Source organism: Mustela putorius, unplaced genomic scaffold (assembly GCF_011764305.1).
Source record: "Mustela putorius furo isolate JIRA1106 unplaced genomic scaffold, ASM1176430v1.1 tig00000765_pilon_pilon_pilon, whole genome shotgun sequence".
NCBI classification, from domain to species: Eukaryota; Metazoa; Chordata; class Mammalia; order Carnivora; family Mustelidae; genus Mustela; species Mustela putorius.
This window is the reverse complement of record NW_025421470.1, coordinates 9889656-9905877: the sequence shown is the minus strand read 5'-3', so window position 1 is coordinate 9905877 and position 16222 is coordinate 9889656. Positions and strand designations below refer to the sequence as shown.

At 44.4% G+C, this 16222-nt stretch overlaps 1 protein-coding gene across 9 annotated transcripts in view; it reads right to left on the bottom strand.

Annotated features, from left to right (window-relative positions):
* RUNX1 (RUNX family transcription factor 1) overlaps nucleotides 1–16222 on the bottom strand; it is a 264881-nt gene that overhangs the window by 207607 nt on the left and 41052 nt on the right. The window lies entirely within an intron of this gene.

Below are 16222 nucleotides of genomic sequence, written 5' to 3'. Positions count from 1 at the left end.
TGAGCCCAAGATGTGCTTCAAATTTAGCTTATTCTGCCACTTATCCCCTCTTTCCCTTCACTGCAGATGTGACAGATGCCTAGAGGTGGACTCGGCTCTTCTAACCACACTGATTATGGAACGATCATTAAAGCCGTGAATAAGGAAGGCTTCTGGAGAAAGATAAAATTACACTTTTATTAGGACATCAAACAGGACCTTGCATGAAAAGAGCTACTGATCCAAAAGGAAAGACAATAAAGGGAGAAAAGGACCTTGAGGCCCCTCACTGTAATGGAGAGGCTGACGCTGGGCTTTCAGGAGAGCTGGTCGTGTGTGTGTTGAATTACAGGCAATTATCGGTGGTCTCCCTGTTGGCCCTGAAGAATTTAGAACCGCGTCAAAAGGAAACATGATCTATCAGAAGGGAAATCCTGCTGCATCTTTTAACCCTGTGCCAACTCTACTGGGTGGAACCTCTCCGCGATGCATTTTATTCTTGAGATCTTACAAATAGTTGTTGGTGAAAGTCAGTAGGAGGATCTTTCTCTCCCAGGTCACATGCTTTGATGGGGCTAAACTGGGGTTGTAAAAAAATGCTGAGTGATTTTGAAGACTGAAATAAAACCCGCTCAATGTCTTCTCTGCCATCTACCAGTCTATCCATAAGGGAGGAAACAATATTTGTGCATAAACCAACTATATATTGTTCACCAAGACAACCCTGAAGTGAAAGACCATGAAGTTTGGTCTGATTCTTCAAAGAGAAAATGACACTCTGGTCAGTGCAATTTTAGTGTTAATTATAGTTCATTATATTCCTGGGGTATGTTTCATTTCCATATGAGCACACCTGAAAACTCACCAGTGAAAAATAAGGGAGACTAAGACAGTTCAGATGCTCCATTGGGCCGGGCCAGCTGCAGACAGTGGACGTTCATACATTCAATGTAGCATGCCCTGGGCTGATGAGAGTTGGCTCTGCTCATCCCTGCCCTCACCCTGCATCCCATAGCATGTGGGATGTGACTTAATAAAGCTTACTGAGTTAAAAAAAAAAAAAAAAAAAAAGAAGAAGAAGCTAACTACTTCAGGGATGACTCTTTTTAGGTTATTTTTCCAGGTTGAATTAGAATGTTGACACTAATTAAATGTGGAATGGAGCCAAATAGCTTAACATGGCTATGGTTCATTTCCTCATCTGCAAAACATGAGCATATGAGTGTATATCACTTCCAAGCTTAAAAGTTCTATTAGTTTATATTGTAGAGATGTTAAAAATTACACCATTGGGGCACCTGGGTAGCTCAGTGGGTTAGGCCACTGCCTTCGGCTCACATCATGATCTCAGGGTCCTGGGATTGAGCCCCGCATCGAGCTCTCTGCTCAGTAGGAAGCCTGCTTCCCCCTGCCTCTCTGCCTATTTGTGATCTCTCTCTCTCTGTCAAATAAATAAATAAAAATCTTAAAAAAAAATCACACCCTTGTCTCAATATTCTAGACAAGAGTCTATTTTGAGTGTTCACACAGAATTACCTAAAGGGATGATGTCAAGAATGAAGCCCTACATTAGAATTATTCCGGGAAAGCATCTTGGTTTATGATCAACTGAATTTTGTTTGGTGATACTAAGTTGGATTCTGCTTCATCTCTGGCTTCAAAGCATATGAAAACCATATTGCATATTTTGATTTCAAGTTTTCTTGTCCCAGTTAGACCACTAGCAAGGCATTATTACTCCATAAGCCTCAGCAAAGTTAAAAAGAAGATATCCCTCAGATTGTTTTTCAGAGTCCATAGTCTCTCATGGTTCACCTCCCCTTCCAATTTCCCCCAATCTGAGGAGTTTGAAGTGGCGGGAGGTGGGAGGTTGGGGGAACCAGGTGGTGGGTATTAGAGAGGGCACGGATTGCATGGAGCACTGGGTATGGTACAAAAACAAGGAAAGAAAATACCCAATACTGTAGATTTGGGGATAATGATAACCACTCCTGGAAATTTAATTGAATTTAATTGTTCATTATTTTATTTAATTGTTTAAATGTTTAATTATTTAAATGTCCAAATTTAATTGTTCATTAAGCTCCTTTTCATTATCATTTCCATCCTAATGTTTACATAAACAGAGTCCCAAAACACCAACAACTTAGAACATCACTACTCTACATGTCAATAAAGGCACAGCCTTTGTTTATGAGAATGTCTTTATTTGATGGTGTCTTGAATTTCTTCCTATTCCCAGCTTCTAGAATACTTCTTGGTGGAGAACGATGGTTGATAAGTTTGTTAAATGAATCAATGGATAGAGGAACAGGTGACTTCACTTTCTCAGACCTTCCCCCATCCCTGGCAACTTTTCTTCTGAGAATCCTTCCTTACCCTACCCCCTTCTAGCTCTGAGTCACTGAGACAGCCACTACTGACTCATGAATTGTCACTTGTGATAAAATCAATGTCTAGACTAGACACTACTTCTCATGGGCAAAGAATATGTCATGTATTGGGATTAGAAGATCTCTCAATGGGTTGAAGTGGAAAAGAAGAACCCCTTTCAACTTGGCATTGACCAAAGGATACAGAGGAATATAGGTGAGATAACTGTGCTAACCAAGAATGCTAGATGAGGTTTTAATGCCCTTGAGAGTCACCGTCTGGAGAAAAATGCTCTGCGGATTATCAAATGGAAATCTAGCATGTACAACTGTCATCATTTCAGTAAGAAATGGGGGAGAGGATTATTTATTACCATGAAGCAGAAAATAATTTTTGCTGATACCCTTGCCATTTTGTTATAAAGTATGATGAAATTTTGGGCACTCTTTCTACCCCAACTAGTTTCTTGCCTCGGCTTTTATGTGGGCAGGGTTGTTGTAATTTCTCTGTTCAAATAAAGTCTGTAGAAAGCCACAAAAGGAGATCTGGACCCTAAAGCTTAACGGATTCTGGAAAGCAGCTGGCTTGTAACATGAGTCATTCCAGTCAAGCTTTCTCTTTTGTATGTTTTCATCTGACCTAAAGAGCGGGTTATTGGATGTCTTCTGGCAGGTGCTATGGGATTAAGGAGGTAGCTGGTCAGAAACAAACTTTGAATTAAGGTTTTTTAAAATAGTTTACTAAAGTAAATATGATCGTTAGCTTAATCCCCATATCTAACAGGAGGTTCAAATTTAATAGTGAGGTTAAAAAAACTGGTTGGCATGTGTGGCTATAGGTCTCTGTGCTTTGCTCCAAGAGTTATATTTTAGTGTTAATGATGAAATTTCCAGTACACTCCTATTTATCGGGATATAAGCATTCCAGAAGCTCCAACACCTACAGTATCTTTCCTTTTATGCGATTTTGAGAGAAAACCAAGTGGGGCATTAATACACTTAGAAGGGGAAATTATTATTATTTTTAAAACTCACCTTTAAAGGGAATTACAAGGTCTGTGGAGCTTCAGAACAGACTCTAACACCCTTGATTCTGGGCCATGATAAATGAATCAATTTTCACACGGTAACCCTTAGGTATTTCTGAAGATGCTTCAGGTTTCCAAATCATTGTAGAAGGATGAACTCATATGGCAGTTACTTTCAGGGGTGTCAATTCTCCCTTAATATATCTAGGACTCAAATTAATAAGAGCCAGTAACCCATGTGTCACATATAAACGTGTGGATTGGGATCTATATGCATATGTCATTACCATCATCATAGACAACACTTGTTACCAAAGAAAAAGAGCCCATAAGGAGAATTTGGAAAGGAAATGACATGCACTTGATGCTAAGGAGAGACTATAGAAGGGACAAAGTAAAGTAACTTTTTGCATCTAGAAGTTATAAACCCCAGATTTCAGATTTAAACATCTAAATTCAAGCTGCAGTGCCTCCTCATATAAACTGAACCTGACCTTGGACAGACCCGCTTGCACACCTCTAAGGGGAGATGATTCGTAACGCCTGCTTGCTCTCACAGGAAGGTAAGAGATAAAGGAGGTAGTTCTCGTGAAAGTCCTTTACAAATGCTAAAGCAGAATATAAATCAGGGGTCAGCAAACTTGTTATGTAAAGAGCAGACAATAAATATTTTAGGTTTTGTGGCTTGACTCCGTCAAAACTACTCAATGCTGCTTTTGCAGCAAGAAAGAGGTTGTAGACAATGTATAAATGAGTGGGCATCACTGTTCCAATCAAATTTCATTTACAAAATCAGGTGCTAGGCCAGAATTGGCCAATGGGCTAGAGTTTGTTGACCCCTGATGTAAATAATTGTTTTTGTCATGATCACACAATAGATATTCCCATAGTGCAGCATGTTTGCAAGCATATTACCCTAGTGCATGCTAATATACACCTCTACATCATTTATCCACATTAAAAACATCCTGCCTTTTTTCAAGCCACTGGGACTGGTAAGTAAATGAGACTGCATCGGAGCTCTACAGGTAGAGATGAATTTTCACACTTGCACCGCAGAGTGAGAGCGAGGCAAAGGCAACACATTTGAGAGTAGGTTCTTGCTTGTTAAAAAGTCTCATCTAGATGAGGCTAATGCATTACACCTTTAAATATACATATGAATCTAGTTTTGAATTGGGTAGCAACTGTTTTGTTCATTCTGTACTTTTTCATAGACTCACAAATGTAAAGAATAGGCACCACCATAAAGGAGGAACTCTGAAAATCTAAGAGAGAGGTGAAGGCTAACAGATGTGAATTTATTAAAGACCTTCACCCTCATATTGGAGATAGGTTATAATCGAAATAGAATAAAACCAAGTGAAGCTAGTGTCCAGTGACAGTAAGGATTTTGGGGGAAAGAGCCACCTTCATGCACGGCGAGTTGGAATGTAAACTGGGGTAGTCATTCTGCAGGACAATGTGTCAGAATCAAAATTCTTAAAAATGTTTGAGGTTTACATTCTACCTCTGAAACTAATAAAAAAAATAAAATAATAAAAAAATAAAAATCCATGCCTTGATCAACCAGAGTCAGTTGAACATCAACAAACTAGATTATTTTTTAGACTTTATTTAAATCCAAATCAGTTAACATAGAGTGTACTATGAGTTACAAGGGTAGAAGTAGTGATTCATCAGTTGATGTAACACCCAGAGCTCATTCGATCAAGTGCCCTTTTTCATGCCCATCCCCCTGCCCCCCACCTCTTCCCACCTCCCCTCCAGCAACCCTGTTTATCTCCTAGAGCCGAGTCTCTTTGGTTTGCCTCCCTCTCTGTTTTCATCTCACTTTATTTTTCCTTCCCTTCCCCTATATCCTCAGGTATCAAAGGGTCCAGTTTTCATACGGAGAGCTGGACAGATCCGTCTACTATTTCAAGCTCCTGCAGCTGCTGAATTCTACTGGGGTAAATCAGCTCTGGGGATGAAGCTGTCAGGGGAGGCACTATGGGACATAGAAGGCTCCATGAGGAGACAGAGAACCTTCTTTCTGGTCCAGAATCTGTACTTACCAGCTCTGTAGCCTTGGGCACATTTTAAGTCACTGGGTCTCAGTTTCCCTATCTACAAAATGAGTTAATCATCTCCACTCAGTTTAACTTTAAAGATTTGCTGGGACGGTCAAGCATGATAGTGTGTAAACATGAGAACAGATACAGAATTTAATATAAAAAATATTGCCCTCAACCATAGTAGCATTTTTTTTAAATTTTTTATTTTTTATGAACATATATTTTTATCCCCAGGGGTACAGGTCTGTGAATCACCAGGTTTACACACTTCACAGCACTCACCATAGTAGCATTTTATACTTATTTAGGAAATTGATTCTTAAGATTCTTAAGATGTGGTGAATAACAAGGTAGAATCAAAAGAAGTTTTCTGGTCAAGGTCAAGTCAATGGTATGATTCGATTTGCTAGCCACTTCTTTTTCTGAATTTTCTACTTAATGGAGGTTTTACTATGCTGGGGAAAACCAGAAACCAGGGGTCCTTGCTAGAAACCTGAGTTAAATCATCCTCAAACCCATCTGCAAAGGTGAAAATGTTAAACTCCATTTGCTGTCCACGGTCCAGCCCAGGTAATTACAATTTGCTTAAAATTTCCCCACAGACAGCATCATAAGACATGGTGGAGGATGGAAGGAGAGGTCCTTAGTGCCAACGGACCTGCCTCCTCTCCAGACAGTGGTAAGGCATGGGCAGATGGTGGGCCAGCCTCTGCAGAAGGTCTGGGGGAGTCACGTTTGTGATGAGCCTCCTCCTGTCTGCGCCTCAAGCTTCCTGACTGACTTCTAGCCCCACACCTGGGAGTCCTGAAGACCAGTCAGGCTGGTTTCTTTCTCATCAGTGGTGTTGAAAAGCCAGAACCATAAAGTGTTAAGGCTGGAGAGCCTGGGGGGAAACACTTGCCCAGTGGCTTTTAAGATATATGCTTTTTCTAACAATAATCCATTTTAGCAAATCAGAGCCTCCCCAGTGGGTCCCTAGATCCCTGCCCTCCAAACACAGATTGGGCCCTAGCCCTCCTTGGGGGGTGAGGAGACCAGCTGCTAGCATTTCTTGAGACGCTGCTCTATCACGGCTTCTGGTGGGGAATGAACAGGCTGCCTCCAGGTAAAGTAACAAGAACCCACAACCCATGATTGCCCCATTAGGCAGCTCTGCCAGCAACTTCAGGTTTCTGAGTTGGAAGTGGTGAAGGGCGGTGCTAGTGTGGCCCTGTCCGGAAGTAGTGATGCTCATGGAATGGACAGAGATCATGGGAGGAGCAAGAGCACGGCTACGGGATCCACAGAGTGAGCAGAGGACACGGACTCCTGAACTAGAGCCAAACTGGAGTGAGCGACCAAGTGGCGAGCAACCAGGGAAGGGAGCTGAGAGGCACGGGTGTGGAAAGGGCAGGCAGGTGGAAAGCGGGATAGTCAAGGACTACAGGTCACAGATAGACCCAGCACCCCAAGTTCTGGTGTGTGCCACAGGCGGATTATGAAAATCAGGAAACACAGCAAACAAGTGCCCGAACCTTCCAACACCTGTCTCCTTCCCACCTTCCATGTGTGGTAGAACACAGACCTCAAAAACCAAACGTTAGTCAAGGACACTCAATCTGACCTGTCCCTCCTGAGTGACCTTCGCTTCAGTCCCATTTCATTCTTAGCTGTTGCCCACATTAGGCCAGAGTTTCATGGCCTCCATGTCCCTCCTGCTTCCTTCTGTGGTGGATCCTACAACTAGCTGACTGAAGGGCTCATGTGTGCTGGGACACACAGGCACTGAGTGGCCTTCCCTTCAGGGGAGTCCTGGGGACAACTCCACGGTGCCACCAGCATCATCAATGCCACTCAGACCACTGAGAGACTTTTCTCCTGGCTCCTCAAGAGGCAGCTTTCATGTCCCACAAGACGTCAACAGTGTGGACAATATTTCTCATTTTGTTTAACTCTTGTTTAATTCTTTTTATTATCCACTTTCAGATTCAAATAAATTGTGAATTGTGCCTTTTTAAAGAAGACTTTGAAAGAAGATTTTCTTCCCCACCTCTCTGAGGATAGTCTCTAGAGGTTTATTTCCAAGTGAGAAGATCACAAAAGAGATACCCTCCCACATCATCAGTTTAGCAAATCCCAGTGTGTATTTGTCATGAGGTAGTCACAAGCTTACTAAGAAAGAATAATGGAAGGTTTTTTGTCAGATGGAAGGTTTGAGGAACAAAGTTAAATACAAGTAGAAAGTTTTCACTGTTGCAGAACTTTTCAGAGCCTTAAGGTGCTAATGGGCCCCGTGGCACTTCCGGGAGAGGGTGGCATCAGGAGAAGCAGAGACATGTCTGCCATAAGCATCTCATAACCAATGTTCTGGAACTGTTCTTGGGAAAAAGTCACTTCGGTGAAGGCCCTCACCTCATGGATCAGACATGATGCCAGGAGGATAAGGAGACTTAGCCAGACCCGCAAAGGTAGCTAGTTGCAGAACTGAGATGAAACACAATACCATGGTGAGGTGTGCTTTCCTTGGCCATGAAGATTTCCTTACTGGAAGGCATGTGCACATTTTCAGAGGGACCACTTGGAAGGAGAAATACTCCTGTGTACAGGCAGGCTTGTCCAAACCTGTCCATTAATGGAGGCTGCAAGCAACCTCTTGACTGGACATGGTGAGGGCAGTAGGACATTCTGGGATGTGGCTTCCTTTGGGTGGCCAGGATGGGGATTGGGACACCCAGAAAGCCCCAGGGAGGGGAGCACAGTCAGCAAGAGAAGCACAGAAGAAGAAAGAGGAGGGGAGAGCCAGCCTGTACCCATTTTACGATTTGTCTGTGTTCAAGTAAGGGAGTGGCTGCCACTCCTTCCTCCTCCAGCACACGGCCCCTCCACTGTAGGATGGGCATCTTCAGTGGCATCGGATAGGGGCTGTCTCATAAACCCAATTCCCACGTATAACCTCATTTTAATAGAAAACTTTATTTCAGTTCCAAATAACTGACTCATCAGTGCTCCTCAGGACAGACGCTGTTTGCAATGAACTGGGTACATCCTGCCACATTCACCCCAGATCAGTCACTTCAAGGAGCAGAAGTAGGTGGGGTGGCCCGAGAAGACAAGGCCACATCGTGCTGCAGAGGAAGCATGATGGGCATATAGTCAATCCACACCCAAGACCTCTGCCAAAGTCAGGAAACAGAAGCCCATGTGCCCAGCGACCCAGCCCCATCTCTGTCCCACCGGAGGGCTCTTGGCCAGTTTCCAGAGCTGTGACTAGGTGACTGGGCTGCTTGAGCAGTTCTGACGCCTGAACCACCATGTAGCGAGTATACTACTGTAATCAAATAAAACTCGCAACAAAGTTAACCTAATGCGAACGTGATGATTTCTGTAATTGCCACAGGGCTGCACAGCGTGGCGTGAAACAGCGTGGTGCTGGGGCCAGGAAGCCTGAGGCTTAACTCTGTGTGGTGTTACTAAACAGTTCTCCGCCTTGGCTGATCTGTTCAGTTCTCCACCTTGGCTGATCTGTTCGCCTCTCTGAACCTTGGTTATGGCTTCTCTAGGATGGGAATAACACCTTCCCCATGGGGTTCTTGGGAGGTTAGTGGGCTATGATGCAAGCAGTCTTCTTGCCCAGGGCTTGGGATTGATCTCACTAAGGTTAGTGAGTTCAGTCCACCCCTACCAAGGAGCTATGGACTATCTCAACAAAGCAGTCCTAATCTTCCCAGCGTGGTCACCTCATAAACCCTTCTCTGGGGCCAGGAGTGTGCAGGCATAAAGGGGCTAAGACAGGAGCCCTGGGGGAGCCACCCAGTGTTTGCCCCCAGGTGCCCATTCTTTCTCCTTCATGGCTTCATGCTGTGGGGAAATAAGTTAGCAGCCGTATGAGTCGGCTCATCCAAATCTCTGGGCCTTAGAGCTTGTGCACGTTTTTCCTGTGTGTGTATGTGTGTGTGTCCCCATGGCCTTGGGATAGAGAGGAGTGCGGTGAAACTCGGAGAACGCTGAGTGATGGTCAGGAGGGCAGGGATTTACATGGAAAGAGGGGAGTGATGGGAAGCAGTAATGGAGACGGTCTCCCCAAACTAAGTGGGGCTCACTGGAATTTAGGAGGCCCGAAAGCCCAGGGCACCAAGCCTACCTTTCCCTGGAACCAGACTTTCCCCACTTGCTTAGGATGAGAAACGCCTTGGGTTGGGGGTGAAGGCTTTTGTTCCCTAGTGAAATCTAAGCTTCAGTCTGCAAAAGCTTGGGAGGCACTGGGCAGGGATGAAGGACAGAATGCCGAGCGGGTGAGGGAGCCCTGGGTGAGCAAAGGGGCCTGGATGACGAGGAGTGAGACCTAGAAGTCATCCATTTGCAGATGGTTAGCAGGTTAGGGGTTGGGCTCACTTCCGTCGAGGCCTGAAACAGTCAGAAAATCTAAGAGCGTACAAGAGGACTGAATTGGGAATGAAGATGCCTCATGTCTAATATTCATACTGTCCTGTGCGGTTTTGGGCAAGTTACTTCACCCCTCTGGGCCAGAAGGTGCTCATCTTTAAAAAAGGCAGGGAATGAGGGAGTCCCTGAAGTCTGTCCTGCTGTGACTAGCTGTGGGTCTGTATTTGGGGGGACTACAGACATTGCAGGGTCTGTGTTATCAGTCTTTCTCACAGTCCTATGTTCTCTAATTCACTTTTTAAAAAAAAATTTATTTATTTGACAGACAGAGATCACAAGTAGACAAAGAGGCAGGCAGAGAGAGAGAAAGGGAAGCAGGCTCCATGCTGAGCAGAGAGCCTGATGTGGGGCTCGGTCCCAGGACCCTGGGATCATGACCTGAGCTGAAGGCAGAGGCTTTAACCCACTGAGCCACCCAGGTGCCCCATCTCTCTAATTCACTTTTATCACACCAGCTCTCAGGAAAGGATTTTCAATCTCTTCCCACTGGGTACCAGTGACCAACAACCCTTCCAGACAGAGAATTAAAATCTTTGGCCAGAAATGCCTGGATGGTTCAGTCAGTTAAGAGTCTGCCTTCAGCTCAGGTCAGGATTCCAGGGTCCTCGGATTGAGTCCCACATCAGGCTCATTGCTCAGCAGGGAGCCTGCTTCTCCCTCTGCCTGCAGCTCCCCCTGCTTGTGCTCTCTCTTTGACCAAAAAAAAAAAAAAAAAAGTCTTTATTATTTTTTTTAATTTTTAAATAAAGTCTTTAGCTAAAGAATGGAGGACATACATACACCATGGAATTGTCCACTTGATCTGGGAGGGCTGGCAGGACTTCAGGACTCTGAATTCACACCCTGGCAAGCAGTTTATACTCACACAAAAATGAAGATACAGACCCAGTCCCTAGGAGCTTAAACAAGTGAGAGGCCCAGACAGACCCTGCTTCTTTGAAGCTCACCTAGGATGCTGCTTCCCTTCTAAAGGAGGCTGCAGGAGTGGACCGGGGCCTGGGGGGTGACCCACAAAGCCCAGATATGGAATAGCTCTATTAAGTCAAATGAATCATATGGATATTATAGTATATTGTTATGGGCTGAATTGTGTCCCCTCCTAAATTCATATGTTGGTGTTTCATCACCCAGTTCCCTACAGTGTGTTCTCCATTGGAGATAGGGTCTTTGCAGAGGTAATCAAATTAAAATGAAGTCATTAGGGTGCGTCCTAATCTGGCATAACTCATGTCCTCATAAAAAGTGTAAATCTGGACGTAGGCACATGGAGAGGGAAGACAGTGTGCAGACACAGGGAGAGGATAATCATTTGTAAGCGAAGGACAAAATTCTGGACCAGATGCTTCCCTCACAGCCCTGGGAAGGAACTAACCCTGGCTGATACCTTGATTTTGGACTTTTGGTTTCTAGAACTGGGAGGCAATACGTTTCCACTGTTTGAGTCTCTCAGGCTGTGGCACTTTGCTGGGAAAACCCTAGCAAATTAACATTTATATCATGAAAAAAAGTTCCTCCCTGCAGCAAACTAACATTTATATCATGAAAAAAGTAATTTCCTCTAAGATTAGTCTTCAGCAGACTGGTGAGTAATTTGATATTAAGGTGATCTGATATTGTCCTAATTACTACTGAGTGTGGAGACCAGATAAAGCCACTCTAGGCATATGTAGGTCTGTGGATGTACACCTTGGTGAATGGATGATCCCTTTCTTTGGAGAAGGCACCTCATCCTATAGGTGGTCATACCCCATGCTGTGACATTAGATTTGGCAAGTGGAACCTAGACTGGATTTCAGCCTCCACTGGCCCCTCAACTTGTTGTCTTTGTGCAGTGCCCAACCTGCTCAACTATCTATAGTAAATTTCATGAGACCAAGGGCCCCTAAGGGACAGGGGATTATCTTTCTGTTTGGGGGCCCCAGGACTTAGCCCAGAGCTGACTTTCCAAGGACCCTTAGCTAACTTCTGTTGTCTGAATAAAGGCAGCTTGATTTGCTTTAGCATTTGAGAGGAAGCAGGGGATAATTTCACCAGGATGAGACCCTAGCTCAGAGTCTCCATGGGTCTCCACTGCCTTGAGGATGAAGTCTTACTAACTGGCTTAGATTGGCCTGGACTAATGCTCCAGCATTAAGGTGTATATTGTTCAGTCCTATGTGGTTTGAGAATGTTACTCCCTGTGCATCTGTCTTTAGTCTTCAGCGGTCCTGGAACTCTTGGGGGCAAAAGCTACCTCATCCCCTTTTGTGTCTGCAAGAGGCCCAGTATAAGATTGTCAACCTACATGGGGCTCATGGGTGGTGCAGTCGTTAAATGTCTGACTCTTGATTTCTGCTCAGGTCATGATCTCAGGGTCATGAGATCAAGCCCTTGGGATTGCAGTAAGTAAATACAATAAAATTCCTTGAATCCCTGGGCCTTAGTAGGTCATATGGGATTATATGGCATACCCTCACACTCTAGAAAAATAAGTAAGATCTTATTCTCAGCACTGATCCAAGGAAGGGAGGTTGACCACTGCCAGCCAGCCTCTTGTCTGGTTAATCATAAACCCAAACCTATAGAAGCCAAGGGCATTGCCAGAACAAAGGGACAGTTAATGTTGCTCTTTGCATACAGGACTCACCAGGAAGCTCACTTGCTCATTTGTTGGCACCCAGCACCAGCTTCCTCCTGCATGCAACTGGAATTCTAGCAGAGGACTGCTATCCAGGAAGATGTCATTTCCATGACAAAGTAGGGAACTGTGAGCCAGTAATGGGCTGTTTGCTCCGTCTTAGATATACCGGGGTTTGTCTAAGACCCTAGGGTTTCCTACTTTGAGATTTTTCAAACATGGAAAACTTGAAAGCAAGTCATGCTCTTCCCCTAGATGACTCAACACTATAGATAGAGCAAAGAAAAAACCGAAAAAAGGATTATTCTCTAAGGCCTTAAGGGTGGCCAGTGGCTTTTAAAGAGAATTGGCATAAATGTGTCTTTCTCTGTAAAAAGATTTTGTCCTCCAGACCTATACTGCCAGAGCCTGGAAACACAGAATGATCTCTTGGACATATGTCATCATAGATCAGACATTTAACTGCAGAGACGGATCCTGAGCTGATATGGCATGGGGTAGAAAACACAGAGGTTTGGGGTTTGGGTTTGGTTTGCCCTCATTTAGAAAGTGGCACCCAAAGAATGACTGACTGAGTCCCGTTTCTGAGGGATGTTCCTTAAGTTCTCTAGTGAGATGGCAAAGCAAGCATGGACTGAGGGCCTCAGAGGCCAGAACTGGAGGGAGAAAGTTAAAGTCCACAGTGCTGCGTGGGGGCGGCACGGGATGGGGGAAGTTGGTTATACAGAGAAAATGTGGGCCCTTGGCCTTGGTGGATTTCTTAGTCTTGCTGCTGTCTTGAGGATGGAGAAGAGGAAGCTGCCAGTGTCACCTCCAGTGCCCCGACTTCTTCTTCTCACCCCATGGTCTGTCTCTGTCTCAGAGAACAGCAGGGACTGTGGGTTGGGCTGGCATGTGGGTGGAAAACATGGTTTAAAAAAAGTAACCCAATTAATTGAGACTGTGGATGCCTTAAATTATGCCCTTGAAATAGTGACTCCTTTTTGAAAATACAATTGATCTAGGACTCTTAAAGGAGACTTTGTTTCTATGAAGCTCATGGAAGGTTCTGACCCAAGGTTCCATGAGTGGCCTTTGAAGAGGATGGTAGGGGCCAGTCATTCCTCCTGCTACTCCCTTCCACAAAATGGGGATCCGTCTTGTCTGACTCCTCAGAAAGCTTCCTTAGATCTGGATGGGTGTGGGGAATGAGTCCACTGTGTAGCCTGAGGCCTCCCGCTTTCCCTTCAAGGCTGGTGGTGGCCATGGCACGGGGAAGTGCCTTCAGGGGGGTCTGGGGCACAGGCAGCCACAGTTTTTGGTCAAGAGAAAATTCCATGTAAGGCAGAGCCCACTGGGTACTTTGTCCTTGGGTCTGGGGCTAGACACAGGCAAAGTGGACTTGAACCCTGGATCCAGACGGTCGGAGTTGGAACTTGAGACTTTGGGCACCACATGATGCCTCAGTATACTCATCTGTAAAATGGGACTAACAGTAACATCTAGCATAAAAGGATCATTCTGAGGATTACTTGAGTTATTCTTTGCAAAGTACTCGGAACAATGTGCGTCATGTTTTTCTGTAACACTGTTAACCTACTTCTCATAAGCAGCTCACTGGGGCGTTGGTGGGGGGGATGTTCCATTGTCTAACCCAAACTGGGCAGAAGTTAACCAATAGCTGGCAGGGAATGTAGATAAAAGTAACTTTCCTTCAGGGAACTTCTTGGTGGCTCCGTGGTTTACTAGTGGCTTTATGGAAAGGGATGTGGCTTGTCTTTGATCAGGATAGAGTTGAAGAGTTTGTACTAGGTGTGTACACTCAGGGGGTGGCAAGGGATAGAATAGGGGTGCAGGAGGGGCTCCTTCTTGATCTTGCTTTTGATGGAGCCTGTCAGCCCCCCATCTGGCCCCACCTGGGATGGCCTGAAATGTAATTGATGTCAGAGCCTCAGGAGTTGGCTCCTTCCTACCCTTAAACCAGTGGGGGCTTGGGGAAGTTTTGAAGCCATCTCTCCTGCACAAAAGACCTCGAGATCACACTTGCAGATTTCGACGATCATTACTGACCCATACATTTCCAACCACAGCAGCTCTTGGTGATATGGTGTTGCCACCATTTAGAGACAACAGGCATAAAAAACCCCAAGAACAGGGGCGCCTGGGTGGCTCAGTGGGTTAAAGCCTCTGCTTTCGGCTCAGGTCATGATCTCAGGGTCCTGGGATGGAGCCCATTGGGCTCTCTGCTCAGTGGGGAGCCTGCTTCCTCCTCCCCTCTCTCTGCCTGCCTGCCTCTCTGCCTATTGTGATCTCTCTCTGTCAAATAAATAAAAATCTTAAAAAAAAAAAACCCAAGAACATAGATCATTAAACCACAGAAGAATAATTAGGCCATGATGGGTTTCTGGTATTTATTACCTTTGTTGTAAAATCACCAGTTGAGCTCTATTGTATAAACAATCTCATCTTGAATGATGGCTGTGTTTAACGACCAGCCTACAAAAATCCTGAAACTGAACCATCCACTCATTGGAGATCAAGCAAACGTGAAATGTTTAAAACTCCTGTGTCCTTGCTGGAGGAAGAGGAGGCAGGTCTTCACCCCCAAATTGTACCACTTCTCCTGTAATTCTCTACCTCTCTCAGGGCAGATCAGGCTGGTGGGCAGCTGCTCGGCAAGCACGGTGGGTTGCAAGGGATGGGCTCCCCTTCCCACAGAGAGGCCAAGGGCACTCAAGTATTTCCAGCTGACCTGAGGGGTCTGGGGCCAGAGCGGGGCCTCTCTGCACTTTGTGGCCCAGCCCAGCAGCCCTGCTTTCTCTCCTGGTCACTCCCCATGCGCAAATGCATCTAGATACAGATGGGATGGGGGCCCAAGTAGAAGGAAAAGGTAGGGGGATGGTGCTGGGAAACAGGGTCGGCGCGGCTTGGTCCCCACGGGACTGCTGAGGAGTGCATAGGACCAAGGACAGACCAGGAGTGAGAACCAGGTGAGTATCTGCGGCAACCAGAGGGTCCTGTATGTACACAGGGAAAACACATTCTTTTGTATATGGGGATAATATCTATAGAAAATAAAATATTATAATATATACTTAATACCTTATGAAATACATATTATTTATATATAATTAATAAATTAATCATATATTTTTATGTTAGGTGATATATATTTTGCATATGATATTAACAAAAGGCATAATTATCATTTGAATATAGTAGGTAATATATTTGTAATTTATCATTAATTTGTTTCTATCATGTTATAATTAATATTGGTAGATTATATTTCATATATTAATATGATTACATACTGCATCAAATGTTTTATTATAGATTATATTGAATATATCAAATATATTTATATTAAACATATATTTTATAATTTTGTATACTTATATTAAACATATATATAAATATAATTATATAAAAATAAAAATTTATTAATTTATAATTAATTAAAATTTGTGATTTATATAAAAACTAAAAAAAATAGTTTGGCACATGGCTGCATAGCAAGAGACTACATTCCCTAGCTTCCTTGACAGCCAGGGACATGAGACAGCCTCTCGTGTTGTTTAATTTCTGGTCAATGGCCTTCCAGAAGGAGGGTTGTGGGCAAATTTCAAGCCTGCAATAAAGGGAAATAGCAGATCTTCCCATTTTGTATTGTCTCCTCTGGCTGGCTGGAAGGCGGACATGGTACTGGGGTCTGGAGCAGCCACTTTGAACCATGAGGCAATAGCCAGGCCTTGTGGAGGGTAGATC